The following is a 12469-nucleotide window of genomic DNA, read 5'->3' as shown; positions in this document are numbered from 1 at the left end:
TATGATACAGAACAGTAATAGAATATTCTGATATGATATAAAGTCACCAGACGTCTGAGATCAAAACTGGGAACATAATCCCTGAAAATGGAGAAACACAGGGACATTTCCAGTTTGACTGTCAATCTGATTGAAAAACCTAATGTTGTGTCTTTAAAAACAGAACAGGAACAGAGGTAGTTTTTATGTGATGTAGGCTATGATTGGTATTATGCAAATCACACACTGTAAATATGGTAGAGAAGCAGAAACAGATAGTGGCAGTAAAGTCAGATAATTTAATAAGTAGAAGAAACAATATGATTATATTATTAGAGTCTACTTGAAGCTTTTTATATTTGTCTCTCTCTCTCTCACACACACACACACACCACACACACACACACACACACACACACACACACACACACACTGTACTACCACGTTGTTCTGCATCCATCTCCTCCCAGCCCTTGACATTTAGCAGTCCCACTCCCCACACACATATACACACACAGACACACACACACAGACACACAGACACACACAGACACACAGACACACACACACACACACACACACACACACTAGGGCTGCACGATATTGACAAAATGTGATATTGCAATATTGATTATGAATACTGCAATATCAATATGTTTTCTGATATTTTTGCTGTTGCGCCACACGGTCTACTTACTAATGCATATACACATCAACTTTCTTTTTGATTAATGCATATACACATCAACTTTCTTTTACATTGTCCTTCGGGTCCAGGGGACCCGTGGCATTGGCCTTGTGGGTCCTTGGGACCCGTGGCATTGTCCTTTGGATCCCGGGGACCCTTGACTTTGTCCCTTGGGTCCTTTTTATGGGTGTTACAGCAGGTATGAGTAGTTTCCATTTTTATGGATGAAATAAACTTGACATGCCGTTAAGTTTACTCTTCAGCAGGTGGAGACATTTCATTTCAGACACAGATGCTTTGTTAAACATCAACAGACTGGAAATAGACTTAATAGGAATTAGCAGAGGATGGTTTCGATCCATCGACCTCTGGGTTATGGGCCCAGCACGCTTCCGCTGCGCCAAAGCTGGGGAACAATAGTCTGTAAGGGGGGGGGAAGAAGAGGAAAAGGGGAAGAGGAAGGGAAGAAGGAAAAAGAGGAAAAGGAAGAGGAAAAAGGAGGAAAAAAGAAGAAATGAGAGAAAAGATGAGAAAGATGCTAAATTACCCACAAAGTGTAAGAGTTTTATAGTTTCTATTAAGTCAGATTTGAATTTAATTGCTGAAATTGGAATGTTCCTGGGAAATAAGGGAAGTTTAAAGTAGATTCAAAGGTCACAGGTTCAATCCCCACCTAGCACCAGATCTTAGGTTCCATCCCCACCTAGCACCAGATCTTAGGTTCGATCCCCACCTAGTGCCAGAAGATCCAATTCCACTGTCCACAACTTTATTGTTCTACTAAACAAAGTTTTGGAGGAATAAGATATTAGTAAGGTTGGGAAACAATTTAAACAAATAATTTATGACGTTTAGATTGACTTTTGAACAATATATCTGTTTTTAGTACTGCATACATTTAGTAATCGTGCTATATTTGGTCAAAATTAAAAGTTAGTCTTTATAACAAGTATTGTTTAGTAATAAATCATTTTCTTTTTCTTTAAACAATGTATGACAGGTAAAACCAAGCATTTTTAGTTCTCTTTTCTCTAAAAGCTAGTATGTCTTACAGTAATCATTGCAGGGAAGTAGGGTGTATAAAGGCAAGTCATATGCTCAGCAGTGTGTACACTATAATTTGGAATAATCTTGAAATGAAGCCAATTAATATAATACATGCCAACTTTATTACATTATTGATCTTAACAAAACAATATGTCTTCAGGTAACGAATAATATTGTTTAGCACAAGAAATGACTGACTATACAAAGGTTTTTACGCCAGGGAGGAAAATAAGAGAATCAACAAACTAATTCTGTACAAAGAGTAAAACACACATAGCATATAAATCACAATACATCATAGTATTGTATGCATAGTAAAATCTAACTATTTACATTTTGTATTTACATTATTCATTTACATATTTGATTTTTTAATCCGATCTAACCACAACTCTTTTGACAGTGTTTCTGTATTTGGGCAGTAGATAGTGCCTTGATATTGGCTGTGCCCAGTTTCTGCGGTCCTGAATTGTCCACACTTCCTGCAAGTGTTGTACTCCACCTTCCTCTTATTATTATCCAGAATAAGATACCGGATTTTGCGGTAATCCTGCAGGACACAAGTCCATCTTGTAGTATAGTCCTGTTCTTTACCCTTTACTTTCCTTTTTGGATTCTTGTGTAAATCACAGAGTCTGATACAAATGGCTTCCACCAAGCGGCAGCAGTCTGGCCACTGGGCAGGGGAGGCAATGGATCCCAGCACACACCGCTTCAGGCTCTCCACACCAGGAGTAAACTCTGCCCGTAGTTTTGGAGACCTGAACTTTCCTACTATGAGCCTGTCTTGGTGTCTGGCAGCAAACACCACCCGTTGCTGGTCATACGGCAGCAGGCTCTGCCAGAGGTCAATGATGGTGCTGGCCTGTTGGTTGCTCAAGGTCAAACCAGTATGGTTCTTCAGACCCACCAGATACTCTGCTAGACTGTCCACAAGATCCATTCCCGGCATGTTGTGTTCATCCACAGCCTGAAAAACAACATCAGACCAACGATTAAAAGTTATCACTAATATTACGCACACAATACTGTGGAATAATTACCCATTTAGGTATTCTTTTTCTTAGCTATTCTTTAATCCCTCTTACTAGTTGTTCTTCAGGCATGAAGACGGCTGCAGGCTGGGTAGCTGGGGTGGACACAGAGACAGCAGCAGGCTGGGTAGCTGGGGTGGACACAGAGACAGCAGCAGGCTGGGTAGCTGGGGTGGACACAGAGACAGCAGCAGGCTGGGTAGCTGGGGTGGACACAGAGACAGCAGCAGGCTGGGTAGCTGGGGTAGACACAGAGACAGCAGCAAGGTTTGATTGAGGTGCAGCAAGAGGGATTGTGGTTTTTATTGCAGAGGTGTCAATCAAACTGCCAGATGACGTGGTGGCAGTGCTGGAAACGACCTGGAAGAAAAGAGAAATTGCACGCAGAGTAGCACCCAAACTATTCTCCCAAAGAGATACAATTTTAAAGTTTCAAGTTTAACACAAGGTCATTTTAATTCAGTTTATTTAAGAAGAAGGGAGTGCAAACTAATAAAAGGCATTATTAACAGAATTCATTATAATTAACCAACATGTGGCATCATACCTGAGAAGGTTTCCTGGCCATACTGAGGTTGGGCTTCAGTGTTGCAGTGTGTGAGCCACCGAACCGTGGTTTGAATAACTGGGGAAGGATGAAATGTCCCAAGTTACAGTAAATGATCATAGAGTTGTACAGGTCAAAGCAATATACATGGAATTAAAGCTACTGTTTGCATTGATTCTGTTTATATGTTTTATTAAATAGTAGTGCTGGGTACCATTTCAAGGGATAATTTGGGTTGCACTGGACCAGCAGAGGGTCCAGCAGCAGTTGGAGCAGCAGGGTCAGCAGCAGTTGGAGCAGCAGGGTCCAGCAGCAGTTGGAGCAGCAGGGTCAGCAGCAGTTGACGGAGCTGGGCCAGCTGCAGCAGCAGGTGTGGCTGTCTGCACATTAGTTTTCTAATACAAATATCAAAGAAATCAACAGACACAAATATAAGTCAATTTTAACAACATACATTATGATTGCATCTTTAGTATACTTCTATCATTTAAGTATCCCAATGAACTTTACCTTCTTAGTGTGAAATCCACACGTGCAGACCTGTGCTCCACCAAAAAGAGACATCTGCCCCCGCTGCTGGAGTGGACACTTCTCTATCTGTAATTCACCAAAATTAAAATGCACCAGAATGTTACATGACATTAATTAATTGTTGATAGTTGTTAAAAAAACATGTAAAAAGCTGTACCTTAAGATAGAGCTCATGCCATCTCTTTTGACTAGGGGCTGGTCTATTCCCAGCATCAGTAGGCCAGACCCCTGTAGCGGCAAACGTCCTCAGACGGGACAGCCATTCATCGTCCCCCATGGCACGATGCTTCTTAGCCTTAGAAGCCATCTGAGATTAAAACTCAATAGGACAATAGGACAATAATGTCAATAGTTAGGCACTTAATAAGGTCCCTTTATTGTATCCAAAAAGACAAAACTATAGTATAAGATTTAATCAAATAATTATATATTACAGGCATGACCATGGAATAGCTAATTTCTATCATCTAAATCTATCTACCTTCATCTTATAGTAAAGCATGTTGTAACATTGCTAGTACAGGGGCTTGAGTCATAATTGAGGCTTATTATAATCATTATCAACATTAACATTATTATATTACAATTATATTTTATTGTCAACAAATACCACAGTGGACTAAAGTTGGGGTAAACGTTTGAATGCTAATCTTAAAGTAATATAAATTATAAGGGACTGATGTCAATTCAATCAATTTATCAGTTCTCTCACTCTCTCTCTCTCTCCCTCTAAAAATTATAAAATATATTATAATAATAATATTTTAAAATAAAAATTAAATTACAGCTAACGTTAACTTAAGATCCTGACGTTACTTAACATATTGATGTTACTTTATACATAAAGTAATACACATAACGTAGCCTATCCTGTTGACTAACGTTATACTCTTCTCAACTAGAAAAGTGCACCGCAACATGACTTCGCAGGCAAATAAACACATAGCTACATACATTACGTGAACATGTAACAGGTTTAATGCACAACATGTGACGGTGACGTTTGGCCTAACGTTACCGTAGCGTTAATACACTAGCTACTACTGCTTACAGCAGCATTACGTTATAAGCTTGTTCTTAGCTAGCAAAGTGCACAACAATATGACATTGCGGTCAAACAAATACATCAATTACATGAACTTTTGACAAGTTTAATTCATGAGATTTTGTGGCAGTAATAACTTACTTTATTTTCCGTGGAAAAATACCGAGATGAGTCGTCTTCTCTTGCGTTTGCAGCAAAGCTGCCATTGAAGCAGAAAATGCGTTTTGACTGGTAGGAAATGGAGATGGGCGTTGCCAAGAGGAGGCGCTTTTTTGATTGGCAAGAAATGGATATGAAGTCTCTCGTGATTGGCAAAAAATGGAAGGGAGCTTTGGGTTTGATTGGTAAGAAAAGGAGATGAGAAAGTGGACAAATACGTTCTGGGTAGCGCCACTCTGCTGTTCATGTATAGGGGCTGGAAAATCTGTCATTCACATTTCTGTTGTCTAAAACAGTTTCTATCTGTATGTCCTATATGTAAAAATAAACATAACAAATACGTGGACTAGTTTTTCTGCATTAATTTTAGACCGGATATTCCTGAATCTCTGAATGTGATGACTACTGCACTGGGGAAACTTCGGCAGGCCTGGCCACGATTTCACGTCAGGGAGATTTTTCCGTGAAGGTCATTGAGAGTTTAACTTCGCAGAGTTTGATTGTGCGAAGTCGATACAAACAAAGAAATGTGTTTACGCCCTGTTTCGAACAGGGGACCTTTCGCGTGTTAGGCGAACGTGATAACCACTACACTACGGAAACTGACGAAATGCGTTTATTTTGCATATTTGTGGGAAAATGCACCATTTTTATTTTACTGCGAATGTTCAAAATGCTACAAAATAGAGATTTTAAACTAGATTCAGTCACAGATGCTTTGTCATGGATTTGAATGATAGCAAATATGTAGTAAACCTAAATATTTCTACATGCATTGACTGTGGTCTGAATCTTGGAATAGGGCCACCTATTTCTTGATGTGCCAAATATTAAGCTTGGGCATTCCTCGTTAGTATAATGGACAGTATCTCCGCCTGTCATGCGGAAGATCGGGGTTCGATTCCCCGACGGGGAGACTTTTCTACCAGCTGACCAATGCTACAAGGCCTCGAGGAAGTCCCGGTGAACGCGTGGGACTTCTCGGTAAAGTGGGCCTTGGCTCAAGCTGTGTTCAGCATGGGAGGAGAACTCCTGATCCTAAATGGAATACTTTCAAGCGATGGAAAGGGCACATCTCCTGGACATGAACAAAATGTCACAAGACGCAGCAGGAGTTGGGAGAGTGTCAAGTCTAGCCACCTTGGAATTCCGTTTCTGCTCTTTGCAGACTATGTGGTTCATTTGGCTTTATCAGGCATTGATCTACAGCTTCCACTGGGGTGAATCATGAGGGGAAAGCGGGCCTTGTCTCAGGCTGTGTTCAGCATGGGAGGAGAACTCCTGACCCTAAATGGGAATATTGTCACGCGATGGAAAAAGCATATCTACTGGACATGAACAGCACCTCACAAGGCGCAGCAGAAGGTGGGAGAGTGTCAAGTCTGGGCACCTTATAATTCCTTTTCTGCTCTTTCCAGATTATGTTGTTCTGTTGGCTTCATCAAACAGTGATCTACAGCCCACTGGGGCAGATTGAAGTCCAGTGTCAAGCATTCGGAATCAAAGTCAGCCCCTCCAAATCTCAAAGCTTAGGATTTCTCCCATCGGGTTGGGAGTCAATTACTGTCCCAAGTGAAGACGTTCTTGTGTCTCAAAAGCTTATTTCAAACAGTGCAACTTGTTCCAACACAAAAACCACAATACTACTGAAACTTTGGATGGTCGCCTCCGCCTCTCACACGGAAGACTGGGGTTTTATTTCCCGATGGGGAGATCTGTCTACCAGCTGCTAATTATTTCCCAAGGCTACATCGACACTACTACATCTGCCAGAGTAGTTTGGATACAAGGCCCAACCATAGCAAAAGATATGACATTTTTTAAGAATGTATTATAGTGGATATACTCCAAGAAAGACAAAGGTTTTACAAAAGGATTGAGAATGATCCTGCTATCAAAGATATGTTTTCAGTGACGATATGATCACCTACCTCAGGATCCAGGAACGTAGGCAGACAGCAGGAACCTAAGACGGATCCAAGAATGTAAAACATCAACTATGAGACTAGGAAGTTGAGGTTCAGGTAATTTAATTCAATTCAATTTTATTTATATAGCACCAGAGGTGGGTAGTAACGAGTTACATTTACTCCGTTACATTTACTTGAGTAAGTTTTTGAAAAAATTGTACTTCTAGGAGTAGTTTTAAATTACTATATTTTTACTTGTACTTGAGTAGATTAGTGAAGAAGAAGCTGTACTCTTACTCCGCTACATTAGGCTACAATGAGCTTGTTACTTTTCTTTTTACCTCTTTGGTATTCTACGCGTCATTGTTTTTACCCCAGCGTACGTCTCATTTTAATGTTTCATTTTAACAGAGAGAGAGAGTCTTCCGCTTAAGGCTCTACCACGTGACTGTGTTCCACCAATCAAACAGCGTTGTGCAGTCACGTGACCATACTCGTTCTCAGCGGCGGGACCATAGACTGTATGTATCTATGGGCGGGACGTGTTAGCTTACAGTCGTAGCAAAACAAAGAATCAACCGTCGCCAAGGCAACACCGACGTGGAGGAACCCCCCGGCCTCATAGTGAAAGCATGGTTATCTTTAGGGGAAAAGTGCAAAACAGCAGCTACGTCATGCGGCGTCTTCTGTGTCGAACAAAACAAACGGACATGTGAGCGTTCAACAAGTCAACATCTAACCTGAGGAAACGTAGCGGTAGTTTTAGTTTTTGCTGTGGAGAGGTGGATCTTTGTCTTTTAGGTTACATACAGTATGGTTTGCACATGCAGTATCCATCCAAATTTAATGTGACAAGTCTCTCACTTAAGCTATTTTGTAATTAATAAATTAATTTTCATTTATTTTATTGATTGGATGAACAATAGTTTGCCTAAATATGATTAATTTGTATTTTTGTCTGTCTGATTGATGCTTGTGTTAACCCTGGGGGCCCTGAGGCCATTTTTACAGTTTAATTTCCGTCTGGATTTATTTTATAAAAAAGCTTGTAAACATCAACCCTGTTGTCTACAGTCAAGATATGAACATCATTTTTTAGGACAAACTGGGCTATTAGAATATTTGGGTTGCAGTGAGGTCACTTGCATGCTAAAAATGGTTGTAGGGCCTTAAAGATAAATAAATAAATACATGAATCTTCCAGATATGTATGATATCACAGACATATAAGTAAAACCTAAGCCATTTTCCATTCTAAAACACTTCTCATATGTCTTGGGAGTCACACTGTGAAGAAATAATAATTATAACTTATACAGTTGACAAAATACATGCATTGTTTTCCAAAAAATTCAAGACGTTTTGCTCTCATGACATTTACTTATGCCAATAATAACATAATAATGTCATATTTATTGATATTACACCCACAGCAATGTTATACAAGCAAATATGTGTCTAAGTATTGCATAATTTGGCCTTCCATAGAGTAAATAGGCATTTTTGTCCCCTCTGGCCTTCCATACAAGAGGGGTGCCTTTATCTCCCATATATGGGCATGCACTTCCTGAAAAATAGACAGGACAGACACAGAGCGAGAGATCAGAGATTAGACAAACGATTCAGCGGCAGAAATGAGCCAAAACACAATGAATTATGGATAGAAAGTGGACCAATCTTGGATATAACAGTATGGATTTAAATCCCCTGTAGAGGCTAAAAAGACAGGGAAAAGACCTCCGTAAACCTGAAAACGTCAGAATTTAAACGAAACCGAAAGTGAGTAAATCGCTCGTATGGTTCAAAAGTTATTAAACTATGAATCAGAGGTACTTTTTTACTCGTGGGCGAGTGTCTCGGTCTCAGAGGGTTAAGAAAAAAATGACGTTACTCACTACTTGAGTAGTTTTTTCATCAAGTACTTTTTTACTCTTACTCAAGTAATTATTTGGATGACTACTTTTTACTTGAGTCATATTATTCTGAAGTAACAGTACTTTTACTTGAGTAAAATTTTTGGCTACTCTACCCACCTCTGGAGATCGTACAGATCTTTCTGCAGAACTTCACCGGCTAAATACCTATTCCCATACCGGGAGTTGAACCCGGGCCACCTGGGTGAAAACCAGGAATCCTAACCGCTAGACCATATGGGACTGACCACAGAGTAATAACAGGGATTTCATGAATCAATTCATAATCTGGCTGGAAATAGGCCTTCTCTTGAACGTGAATTAAGAAGCTTCTTAAGTAAGTTGTATCTTGAAGCTTTTGAGTGTTCTTTAGGTTTTTATCTGCTTTAACTATTACCGGACAGCGGGGGCACGGAGCAGAGCAGAGCGGCCGTTAGGGAGGAATCCTCCTCCGTGTTCAGCTCCATTTAGAACTGGCAGTAAAAAACTTAACGGCGGAACTTTATGACGAATAGAAATGTTGACGGGTTGATTTCTGTTAATAACAAACACAACTATAGTCAGTAGAAAAATAAAATATATATATGAAAAGCCGTCTTGATTCATCTTTCCACTGTTCCTACAATCACCACTCTGGTCTGGTTGGAAACTAAAGGATCTAAACTAAAAGGATGTTCCTCTTTAACTCAGCGTGAAGCTGACAGAGAGTAATGATTCACTTCATATGCTCTGTCATTGATGATTGTTCTTTGCTTCTTTATGGAGCATTGAGGAAGGGAATATGATCAGAGTGGCAGTAGCAGATAAGTAGAAATTAACATGTGTGAAGGTAACCGAACATGCTAAGTTATAGTCAGTCTTGAAGTACATTTAGTCCATGGTGGACAAGGTTTCTTGAAAGGGTTAACACCTACTTTCTTGACTTTATAATGCTTTATGTCCAGTGTCAAAATGTAAACTGAGTTAAGCCATAATTCATTTTTATTTCTACCTTTGCTTTTTCTACTGTGACATGTCAAAAAAGGTGCATTGTTTGAAAGTCCATCTCTACACAGCCATGTTCCACTCCCACAGGTGTTTCCACTTGACTAATCAGACTGTGTGGCCTTTACAGGCTCAGCTTGATTGACATGTATTAAAGGGGTGGAACGATACACTGAAGTCCCGGTGGACAGGATGGCATGTTGTAACGAGGTTTGAGTACATACAGCAAATACTTGAAGCCAGGTTACTCTACAAGTGGATACGGGGCATTGAAGGTGATGTGTAAATCCTGATTGATTCAGTGATTTTTTGGCCCTATTTGTATTTGGATCTAAAGGCTGGTTAACCACTGTAGGGAGGAGACGTTGGACAGTTTTTTTTGTCTTTTTCCAGTGATTGGCATGTCTGGGTGATGGCGTTGGATATGTGTTAGCATGTTGGATGTATTTCCACTCACGTACCAACAACGCCGACCCACAGTCCTCATTTTATCCACCACTTTCTCACCTGTACTACTGGAACTGACTGGGAAACCAAAGTTTCCCCGTGGGTCACCACCACTCGCTGTAGGAGAGGCTGCTCTTCCTTAGTGCTGCTGGCTCTGACTCATATGAAGGAAAATATGGGGCAAAAGATGAGAGCTGAACTTATGGTATGTACTTATGGATGTATTTGCACAAGAGCAGTACACACAAGTATGCACCGTTTGGGACGTCATTTTCTCTAACTCCAGTAACTTTGTGTGTTCAGCAACTTCCTATTAATTAATCCTCTGAGACCTAAGGTCATTTTTATAGCTCATTGTCCGTTTGCTTCTATTTCTATTAAAGCTTGTAAAACATCAACCCTGGTGTCTCCAGTCAAGATATCAACATCATTTTTTTCAGAACAAGAAGTGTAGCGTGATATCAGGTCTTGCTAACAAGGTAGCGATTGATTTCTTTTGGTGCTTTTCACAGTATCGTCATGACTGAGCCGGTAAAGGAGGTGGAGTTCGATAGACAAAACCTGCGAGCAAAAAGCTCACCTTTAATTGAAGTGTTTTCCTCTTCACTGAGGTGTGGAGGTTGGAACAGTAGCTGAAGTCTAAATGCAGCAGGTTCAACCATCCTTTGGTCTGGGAATGAAGAGCTTGGTCGTTGTTTAGAACCAGTATTAATGCAAAGAAAGGACTGGAGCATTTATTGTAGAGAATAAGTAGGCTGACACTGAAGTATTGAGACAACAGTGACTGAAAATCTAATTCAATCTACATATCGGTCTTCTTAAAGATCTAAATGGATTTTCTCACCTCAGAGTCATCTGGAGCACGTAACGATTAGCTTCTGTCTTTCTGAACCCTGAGTGACAATCACTCTGCAGTGAATGAGATGCAGTTTCCCCCCTCAGTCTAACCAAGACTATACTTTCAGGGATCATTTCTAGAGTTTCTGACTTGAGGAATGTGTTTCTAAAGTGTTTGGTCTCGCTGACCACGATGATGATTCGTGATATTTCTTTCTGAGCATGAAGCTGACAGAGAGTAATGATTCATTTCATATGCTCTCTGTCATTGATGATTGTTCTTTGCTTCTTTATGGAGCATTGAGGAAGGGAATATGATCAGAGTGGTATTAGTAGATGTATGGAAAACTAATGTGAATAAACATGATAAAATGTGCTAAGCTATTTAACTAACTACAGCTATTGCCAGTCTTGAAATATTTGTCTTGTCCATGGTGGACAATGTTACTTGAAAGACATTAGGGTTACCTCAGTGACCTCCAACAGGGAAATTGATGACAAACCCCCATCATCCTCCACCTCTGCCTCTGCCACAGAGGACGTTTCAGCTGGATTTAGGAGTTCCTCCTTACCTCCTCAGTTGAGGTCAACAACATTCCATCCTTACTGTACACAGCTTGGATGATTCCTCGCTTCCCTCTCCTGAGGTGGTGAACGGTTTTCCAGAAGCACCTTGGTGCTGACCGAAAGTCCTTATCCATGTCTTCTCTGAACGTCTCCCTTGCTGTACCTCTGTCACGACAGAGGCTGCAGTCCTTTGGTCCCGTCGGTACCTTGCCAGTGCCTCCGCTGGGATAACATATCCTCGAAGGACTTCTTCAGTCGGACGGCTTCAATGACCACTGGTGTCCACCAGGGTGTCCGTGGGTTACCGCCCCTTGAGGCACCTAAGACCCTAAGACCACAGCTCGCCACCACAGCTTCAGCAATGGAAACTTTGAACATTGTCCACTCAGGTTCAATGCCCCCAGCCTCCACAGGGATGCACGAAAAGCTCCGCCGGATGTGTGAGTTGAAAGTCTGCGGCCTCCTCCAGACATTCCCAATTTACCCGTACCACCCGTTTGGGCTTACCAGGTCTGTCCAGAGTCCTCCCCCATACCCTGACCCAACTCACCACCAGATGGTGATCAGTAGACAGTTCCGCCCCTCTCTTCACTTCTTCGGCCTAGGGTGCTCTGGTACCACGTACACTTATGAGCACCCTATGTTTGAACATGGTGTTTGTTATGGACCATCCATGACTAGCACAGAAGTCCAACAAAAGACAATCACTCTGGTTCAGATCAGGGTGGCCGTTCCTCCCAATCACGCCTCTCCAAGTATCTCCATCCTTGCCCATGTGTGC

At 41.0% G+C, this 12469-nt stretch overlaps 4 non-coding genes and 1 pseudogene across 4 annotated transcripts; 3 read left to right on the top strand and 2 right to left on the bottom strand.

Moving 5' to 3' along the window:
- Positions 1-5560: 5560 nt before the first annotated feature.
- Positions 5561-5633, bottom strand: trnav-aac (transfer RNA valine (anticodon AAC)). Its single transcript has one exon. It is a non-coding gene; the product is annotated as a tRNA-Val (tRNA).
- A 241-nt stretch (positions 5634-5874) lies between these two features.
- trnad-guc (transfer RNA aspartic acid (anticodon GUC)) lies at positions 5875-5946 on the top strand. The gene has a single exon. It is a non-coding gene; the product is annotated as a tRNA-Asp (tRNA).
- A 3078-nt stretch (positions 5947-9024) lies between these two features.
- On the bottom strand, positions 9025-9096 carry trnae-uuc (transfer RNA glutamic acid (anticodon UUC)). The gene has a single exon. It is a non-coding gene; the product is annotated as a tRNA-Glu (tRNA).
- Positions 9097-9524: 428 nt separating this feature from the next.
- LOC116675192 (uncharacterized) lies at positions 9525-9643 on the top strand (annotated as a pseudogene).
- A 1590-nt stretch (positions 9644-11233) lies between these two features.
- LOC116675198 (small nucleolar RNA U3) lies at positions 11234-11449 on the top strand. The gene has a single exon (XR_004328321.1). It is a non-coding gene; the product is annotated as a small nucleolar RNA U3 (small nucleolar RNA).
- Positions 11450-12469: the final 1020 nt, after the last annotated feature.

The sequence above is a fragment of the Etheostoma spectabile genome, unplaced genomic scaffold, assembly GCF_008692095.1.
Source record: "Etheostoma spectabile isolate EspeVRDwgs_2016 unplaced genomic scaffold, UIUC_Espe_1.0 scaffold00001626, whole genome shotgun sequence".
Taxonomy (NCBI): domain Eukaryota; kingdom Metazoa; phylum Chordata; class Actinopteri; order Perciformes; family Percidae; genus Etheostoma; species Etheostoma spectabile.
The sequence above is the reverse complement of the archived record's forward strand: the minus strand, read 5'-3'. Positions and strand labels throughout refer to the sequence as shown.